The 9,008-nt window shown below is 42.5% G+C and overlaps 1 long non-coding RNA gene across 1 annotated transcript; it reads right to left on the bottom strand.

Moving 5' to 3' along the window:
- Positions 1-225: 225 nt before the first annotated feature.
- Positions 226-8,726, bottom strand: LOC100688778. Its single transcript, XR_005386270.1, has 5 exons — positions 8,618-8,726; positions 6,175-6,266; positions 5,211-5,316; positions 1,936-2,061; positions 226-335 (listed from the first exon to the last, which is right to left on the bottom strand). It is a non-coding gene; the product is annotated as an uncharacterized LOC100688778 (long non-coding RNA).
- Positions 8,727-9,008: the final 282 nt, after the last annotated feature.

Genomic DNA, 9,008 nt, shown 5'->3' with positions numbered 1-9,008 from the left:
CTGGATCATAAGGTAATCCTAATTTTAATTTTTTTAGGAACCTCCATACTATGTTCCACAGTGTTGAACCACTAAATCATATACCTGAAATTAATAGAACACTGTATATGTTAGCTATACTGGAATTTTAAAAATAAACTTAGAAAAACAAAATTTCAAAAAAGTACAATTTTCAGTAACATCAAATTCCTAGGAATAACTTTAACAAAAGATGTGCAAGACTTCTTTGAACAAAACTGCAAAACTTTATTGAGATAATTTTAACAAATTTTGAACACAAGAACAGTCTACATGGTTTCAGCTTGTCTTCGTTCAATTCTGGGGTTTCCCTTCGCCTATGAGAGACACAGAATAGTTAGGAACATCACTTAGAACTTTATTCAGACAACACTAAAGGCACACAAGTGACATTTTCTAATGGCACAAAGAAAGGGACAGTTCATGGGCAGCCTGGGTGGCTCAGTGCTTTAGTGCCGCCTTCAGCCTAGGGCATGATCCTGGAGACCTGGGATCGAGTCCCACATCAGGCTCCCTGCGTGGAGCCTGCTTCTCCCTCTGCGTGTGTCTCTGCCTCTCTGTCTCTCATGAAAAAATAATTTTTTTTTAAAAGGGACAGTTCAGCTTCAGAAGAGATTAAACCTGATGCATTAACTCAGGTAGTTTTGAATAGAAAGCAAAAGTTTCTTATGCAGTTAAGAATCCAACAAGAAACCTAAGAAACAAAAGAAACTTATAGAATACTTTTTAAAAGTTATCAATTAAATGTTTGACTTAAGAAAACATTCAGAATATAGGATATCTGAAATGGCAATGCCATGCTTGGAATTGCTTAAGTGAAATAAATAAAATGCCTTCTATCATATTTGTTTTGACTGTATTGTGGAAAATGCAAAACTGTGCTTTAAGCTAGTTTATCCCTTATGTGGTTGTTTTAAAAATAGGGTGACCATCTGTCCCTGTTTTCACCCATACATAACGCCTGCTAAAATTATGAGTAGTGCCTCTTTATATGCTTAAAAAGTGTGCCAGTTTGCACACAATCTAGGATCACACCAGTTTTAAGTCATTACCATCAAGATATCAAATTGTGAGGAATATACAGTACGATTTCTCAGTTTGGCAAAGCAAAAGGGGAGGTAGGACGACGAAAGGATGGAGAAAAAAAAGAAATTGGAAAGCCAAATATATATGCAATATCTGTTATTGTCTTGTTCATATTCTTTATTGTGTATACTTGGCTTTTGTCTATTTTCTTCAAAATTACGTAAACTAGTGGATGCTCCATAAATATTTTCTAAAAGAGCAATCTCTTTTGTTTATGTGTTAGTTGGATTATTTTTCTTTTTCCTAACGATTCATACCAGTCTTTTATTAAGAATCTCTCCTTGGGGGCAGCCCCAGTGGCTTAGCGGTTTGGTGCCGCCTTTGACCGGGCGTGATCCTGGAGACCTCGGATGGAGTCCCACATCGGGCTCCCTGTGTGGAGCTGGCTTCTCCCTCTGCCTGTGTCTCTGCCTCCCTCTTGTCTCTCATGATTAAATAAAATCTTAAAAAAAAAAAAGAATCTCTCCTTGGCGGTGGGGGGCACCTGGGTGGCTCAGTTGGTTAAAAGCATCTGCCTTCAGCTCAGGTTATGATCTCAGGGGCCTGGGATCAAGCCCCTCGGCCAGCTCCTTGCTCAACAGGGAGTCTGCTTCTCCCTCTCTCTACCCCTCCCCCGCTTGTGCTGACAAAATCTTTAAAAAAGTAAAATGTTCTCCTATTTTGTAATTTAGTCTATAAATCAGCCATTTGGGGTCTGAACTACATTTCAAATAATTTTTTATATGTGAACTCGGCTACTGAAGTGGCAATATTATTACCTCTATATTATTAAAAATACAACATTGTGGAAAACAGACACCCTACAATTTGCATGCTGAATGGATCAAATACCTGCTTCCAGCATCTTAAGGGGCTCTAGGTCTGCGAGTCTCTTCCCTTTGACATCAGGACCATCTCCATGCTCACGCTCAGTCTTGGGAAGAGTCAGTTCCTCCTGATTTGGTTCCAGGGCAGGCCCTTGAAAATAAAAAAGGAATCAATTTAAGAAGTAAAACATGAGATAGGAGTAAGGAAATAATATTCATTCCCTCAGTGTTAGAAAATAAAAGCCTTAGGCTAGTGTGCTAATAAAAGGGGTAAGAATCACAAGAGCATTATTTCTGGTGTCTGTTTTAAGAAACTAGTAAAACAGGGGTTTATTACCCTCTTCCTTTTTCAAGATGGCCCTCAGACAATTCAGGTGTCCCCTTTGTACTTATCTATACTGTACTTGTAATTATACTTGCCAGTGACTTGAATCTCTCTGACTAAATTTTGAGTTTAAGACCGAAATCATGTCTCTCAATACTCAGCATGTTACCTGGCATGAGTAGAGACCAATAAATATTGAAGGGGAAAAAAAGTCTTAAGGCTCAAAACTGATAAACATTCTGCAAACCAACTACTGTCTTCATCAAAACTGTGCAGAACTGGGGTGCCTGGGTGGCTCAGTCAGTTAAGCATCTGTCTTCGGCTCAGGTCATGATCCCAGGGTCCTGAGATTGAGACCACAAAGGGCTCCCTGCTCAGTGGGGAGTCTGCTCCTCCCCCTGCTTATGCTCTCTCTTTTTCTAATGAATAAATAAAATCTTTTTAAAAGTACAGAACCATTCTGTATTTAAAAGAAACTAAATGTGGGGTGACCGAGTGGCTCAGTTAAACATTCAACTCTTATTTCAGCTCAGGTCATGATCTGAGGGCAGATCAGCCCCATGTGTACACGGGCATCAGGCTCAGTGGGGAGTCTGCCTGACATCCTTTCCTTCAGCCCCTCCTTCTTCCCCCCCCAAATAAATAAATCTTTTATTTTTTTTAAAAAAAGATTCTATTTATTCATGAGAGACATACAGAGAAAGAGAGAGAGGCAGAGACACAGGCAGAGGGAGAAGCAGGCTCCATGCAGGAAGCCTGACTCGGGACTCGATCCCAGGTCTCCAGGATCACACCCTGGGCCGAAGGCGGCGCTAAACCACTGAGCCACCCAGGCTGCCCTAAATAAATCTTTCAAAGCAACTAAATGCAAATGCATGACCCTGGATCAGACTCTAGATCAAAGAAAATTACATAAAGGAAATTACCAGGACAACTGAGAAAATTTGAATATACACTGTATATTAAATGATTGCATTTTCCCACTGTCAAATTTCTGTACAGCAGTTAGCCCAGAGAATAACTTTTTCTTTGTTCTCAGAATATATTCACACTAAAGTATTCAGAGTAAAGGGTCATAATAGTTGAACTTGATGTAAAGGACTGAACATTAGTACTAATAAACATATCAATAAGTGTGTGTATATTTAAAAAAAGGAAGAGGATATGAAACCAAAGTGGTAAAAACTATTAACAATCAGTGAATCCAAGTGAAAATTTTATAGGAATATAAATGTATATTTGTACATATAATTGTACTACTCTTACAACTTTTCTGTAAATGTAGTGGTTTGGATATTCAAAGAATATAGGACCTCCTATTTCAGAAGACAGTAGTTACTTCATTTTACTTCACTTTCAATTGTGGTTTAAAATGCATAAAATACACGACCTTAGCCATTTTTAAGCATACAGTTCAGTAAGGAAGGGCTTTTGTGCAATGTTAGTAGCAACTAGGATTGGACTTTCTGTACTTGTTTTCCTGTATTATGAAACTTTTATTTTAAATGACAATCTAAGGAGAAATCAAAATACACATAGAATTCCTGTATTTTGCCATAGTGTCCTAAGAGCAGTGAGCAAACACTCTTAAGAAGTCTGAGGTCCAGGCAGCCCAGGTGGCTCAGTGGTTTAGTGCCACCTTCAGCACTGGGCGTGATTCTGGAGACCTGGGATCGAGTCCCACATTGGGTTCCCTGCATGGGGCCTGCTTCTCCCCCTGCCTGTGTCTCTGCTTCTCTCTCTCTCTCTCATGAATAAATAAATAAAATCTTTTTAAAAAAAAGAAGTCTGAGGTCTACACCACAGATAGGATTTAAATTACAATTAAAATGTAATTTTCTGAAGAATTAGCTGAGTTCATTTGCAGACTTCTGACAAATCTTATAGAAGGGACACCCATCCCCTATTGGGGCAACCAAAAACTTATTTTGTTAAAATAAAGTTATATTTAAGCCCATAGGTCCTATGTGTAATGTTCCATAGGTGAATCCTATACACAAAAAAGAACCAAAAGAACAAAATTATTTGTGAAATACAGTATGTATACTAACTTACCGTGATTATAAAGACAGTAGGGTGGAAAGAAATGAATGGACATGACTCAGTCATTTTCTAGAAACCTTTAACAGTGGACTATGTAAATATCTTGCTTCAAAATATTCTGTACTGGGAACAGAATATATTTGGGAAAAGTAATTTGTCTCATACTAATCTCAGGATAATTAATCTTTTGGTTTTTCTAACCATAAAGAATGCAACCCCCTTTTAAGAGCCACTTTAAAAACAAACACAAAGGGCGGCCCAAGTGGCTCAGCGGTTTGGCGCCGCCTTCACCCTAGGCTGATCCTGGAGTCCCCAGATCGAGTCCCAGGTTGGGCTCCCTGCATGGAGCCTGCTTCTCCCTCTGCCTGTGTCTCTGCCTCTCTCTCTCTCTGTGTCTCTCATGAATAAATGAATAAAATCTTTTAAAAACTGCTATTTAAAAAAAACACAAATTTTGTTTTCAATAGCCAAATGTTCTTTGATAGGGATCCCTGGGTGGCGCAGTGGTTTGGCGCCTGCCTTTGGCCCAGGGCACGATCCTGGAGACCTGGGATCGAGTCCTGCATTGGGCCCCCGGTGCATGGAGCCTGCTTCTCCCTCTGCCTGTGTCTCTGCCTCTTTCTCTCTCTCTGTGTGACTATCATAAATAAATTTTTAAAAAATTAAAAAAAAACAAATGTTCTTTGATAAACACAATTCTTGAGCCTCAATTTTATTTGTAAAATAGGGGAAACTTACTATAGTGAGGAACTGCCCTAGTTTGCACATTCTATTATCTTCACTTTTCCAGCCAATTTCCAGGCAATGTTTGAGATTCCTTTCTATTGCTGTCTTCTTCCCTTCTGCTATCATGATACATGAAGTACACAGATGCACACACACGAACACACGCACACTCCCAAGAGGGTAATTCTTCTTCCCTTTTCCTTCACCTTGAGCTACAGGTGCTCCTTCATCTCTTTTCTCTTGATCAGGTATAACATCTTGACGCTCAGTTGGTGGCTCCTCTCCTTGTTGCTCAGCACTGGGCTGTTGGGCCTAGGGGTATGCGTGTGTGTACGCAAATAAAAAGCTGTGTTAACACACATCAATAACACAAACATATAGAACACTTAAGATATATTTGATCACAAATCTAAAGACATTTCGCTTCTGGGGAAGATAGCAGAGGAGGAGGATTCTGCATGCATTTCATCTCCCATATATACCTAGATAATACCCATGTAAGCATAAATAACCCAGGAAAAAGACCCAAGGGCTGGCAGGACAGACTCTCCACATCTAAATGTAGAGAAAAGGCCACATTAAAAAAGGAATTCATAAAATGATTCAATGACAATAACAACAATCTAAAGACATTTCCCAATACTACTCAATATACTTATTCTTAATAAAATTACTCTTCCTTTTTTTTTTTTTTTTTTAATTTTTATTTATTTATGATAGTCACAGAGAGAGAGAGAGAGAGGCAGAGACATAGGCAGAGGGAGAAGCAGGCTCCATGCACCGGGAGCCTGATGTGGGATTCGATCCCGGGTCTCCAGGATCGCGCCCTGGGCCAAAGGCAGGCGCCAAACCGCTGCGCCACCCAGGGATCCCTAAAATTACTCTTCCCACAGGCTACTAAGAAAAGAGTTACCTGCAAAAGCTTTAGAAATTATTTTAATCTATGTTGGGATGGATGCGTGCAATCTGTTGTTAATAAGCATGAATAGAAAGTCATTGGATATATTTCCCAGGAACATAACAGCATCCACCCAGAAAGCATCAGAATGTAATGCTCCTGGATAATTGCTCCATATCAGCATGAAAAATCCTTATTAGTGTATCCATACTAGTTTAACATTTTCACAAAAATAAATCTGTACTAATAACATCAAATGTTCAAGTACTTACAACCACAGGCCCAAACGGCTTCAAATATTTTTCATCATCTCGTCTTGCTCTAGGCCTGAATGTTGACCTTACTTGCCAATTCATATTTCAAGCTGAAAACAGAATACTGAGATCTAGAAAATGCACTTGAGAGTATAGTTATATTTGACCAAATGGTGACGTGTTTTTTTTTTCAATATTTTTAAAGTAAGTCTAAAGGTAATTTTATTGTACATGCTCTCCAATCACACCGAATCTGGCTGCTTGCAAAGGCAGCTATTTATGTCATGGCCAAACTGACAGAAAAATTAAATAAGGCACATGAAAAGACAAGAACACATTTCTAAAGGAATACGGTTTCACAACTTGACTCACCATCTTGGAGCCAGTTAAGAAAATACCACAAGAGAATTAAGACTTGAGTAACTACTACTGCTGGTACACTCTAATTTACTAAGCCTTATCTTTCCATACCTCCAATAAACTTTTATTGGAATACTTAACCACATTCATTATTTACATGTTGTCTATAGTTATTTTTCCACTAGAACTGCAGAGTCTGGTGCCTGCAATAAAGACTCCATGTGGCATGCTCTCTCTTGGTCCTCTGTTGGATTCACTACAAGTTTCAGGGATGCAGTTACAACCCCACAACATTCCCCATTTCTAGGGCTTTTCTTTACCACTACTGAACTTGCCCAGTGCCCCTCAGACTCGCAGGACTCTGGAATCTGTGCCCTGTTGGCAGTTTCTTCTGCCTCCAGGACTCCAATACCTCCAATAATGCCCCCAAGACTAGCCTCATCTTCACCCTATCCCTATCTGTCCCCAGCTTATCCTCCTCCCTTGTCCTGCCCTGCCACTACATCAAGGGCCATGGTAGCTGTGACGCCTGTGAGAAGACAACCTCAAGGACTTTCCTCCTCAGGGGCCAGGATCCACACTGCCCTGACTCCCCTCCCCAACAAAAAAAAATCTACTGGTTCCCTCCTCACACTTACACTGCTAGAAAAACTGATCTGTAGACCTACCAATTGAGTCTCAGTGAGAAAGAATCCAGAGAGTAAGGCAAGACCCACACACAGGCTCAGTACCCAGAATTCGTGGCACATACCCCATACCTATGGGGGAAGATGCAGCAGCACTGGGCATGCACACTGCTTCCCCCACCCCTTTGCCCAGGCCTCACTTAAGTTTCCTAAATTTTCCTTCTGTCAGCAGTTCCTGATGCCTCCAGGACCTGAATGCCTCAAATAATGGCCCCAGGACTAGCCCTATCTTCATCTAAACCCCTCCATTCTGAAGCTTACCATCATCTCCTGTCCCACCCCGCCATGACATCAAAGGCCATGAAAACCCCAACACCATTGTAAAAAAGATGATAGTGGGGACCTTCTTCTTCAGGGGCCAGAAGAGCACAACATCCTTACTTGCCCGCTGGCTGCCCCCTCATATTATTCATTCACGCTTAAATTCCTGGAAAGACTATTCTGAGGACCTATCAATTGAGTCTCAAACAGGGAGAAAGAATAAAAATAGCAGGATGCAACCCACAAAGCTTCACACCCAGAACGCATTGCACAACCCCATGCAAGTAGCCTGTGGTAAAGAGCTCAGCAGTGGGCATGCCCACTGAGTCTCACAGTGCCACGAGGGTGGAGCTTCCCCCCTCCTCCAGCGGGGCCCAACCAGGCAATCTAAATCGGCCCTCGGTCGGCAGTTCCTGGGGCCTCCAGGACCCAGATATCTTAAATCACCCCCGCAAGATGCCCCATCTGTATCTCACCTCCTACCCCCACAACCCACCATCCTCCCTTGTCCCTAACCCACCAGGACAGACAACCGCTATTTTGGTGACACACCCAGACAAAAGGACGACAACCTTGAGGACCTTCCTCCTTGGAGGCCAGAAACCACACCACCCCTACCCACCCAAAGCCTGTTGGCCTTTTCTTCACATTTAAATTCCCGGGAGGACTCATCTGGGGGCTTCCAGTTGACTTTCAGACACCAAGGGAGAATCGAGACGGAAAGAGCAACCCGCACACCTCCGCACCCCACACAAATGGCAGATTACAAAGCCCCTGCTACTGCGCAGGCCCACTGTGCCCCGCGTGTGCCTGGTGCGGGCTTCCCCCCCTCCTTCATCCGGGGCCCCACAGGCATTCTAAATCGGCCCTCGGTCGGCAGTTCCTGGGGCCTCCAGGACCCAGATATCTCAAATCACCCCCGCAAGATGCCCCATCTGTATCTCACCCCCTGCCCCCACAACCCACCATCCTCCCTTGTCCCAAACCCACCAGGCCAGACAACCGCCATTTTGGTGACACACCCAGACAAAAGGACAACAACCTTGAAGACCTTCCTCCTTGGAGGCCAGAAACCACACCACCCCTACCCACCCAAAGCCTGTTGGCCTCTTCTTCACATTTAAATTCCCGGGAGGACTCATCTGGGGACCTACCAGTTGACTTTCAGACTCCAAGGGAGAATCGAGACGGAAAGACGTAACCCGCACAGCTCCACACCCCACGCAAATGGCAGATTAGAAAGCCCCTGCTACTGCGCAGGCGCACTGCGCCCCACGTGTGCCTGGTGCGGGCTTCCCCCCCCCTTCATCCGGGGCCCCACAGGCATTCTATTTTTTTTTTCTCCTGTCAATTTTATTTTATTTTTTTTTATTTATTTTTTTTTATTGGTGTTCAATTTACTAACATACAGAATAACACCCAGTGCCCGTCACCCATTCACTCCCACCCCCCGCCCTCCTCCCCTTCTACCACCCCTAGTTCGTTTCCCAGAGTTAGCAGTCTTTACGTTCTGTCTCCCTTTCTGATATTTCCCACACATTTCTT

Source organism: Canis lupus, chromosome X (genome assembly GCF_011100685.1).
Source record: "Canis lupus familiaris isolate Mischka breed German Shepherd chromosome X, alternate assembly UU_Cfam_GSD_1.0, whole genome shotgun sequence".
In the NCBI taxonomy this organism is placed as follows: domain Eukaryota; kingdom Metazoa; phylum Chordata; class Mammalia; order Carnivora; family Canidae; genus Canis; species Canis lupus.
The sequence above is the reverse complement of the archived record's forward strand: the minus strand, read 5'-3'. Positions and strand labels throughout refer to the sequence as shown.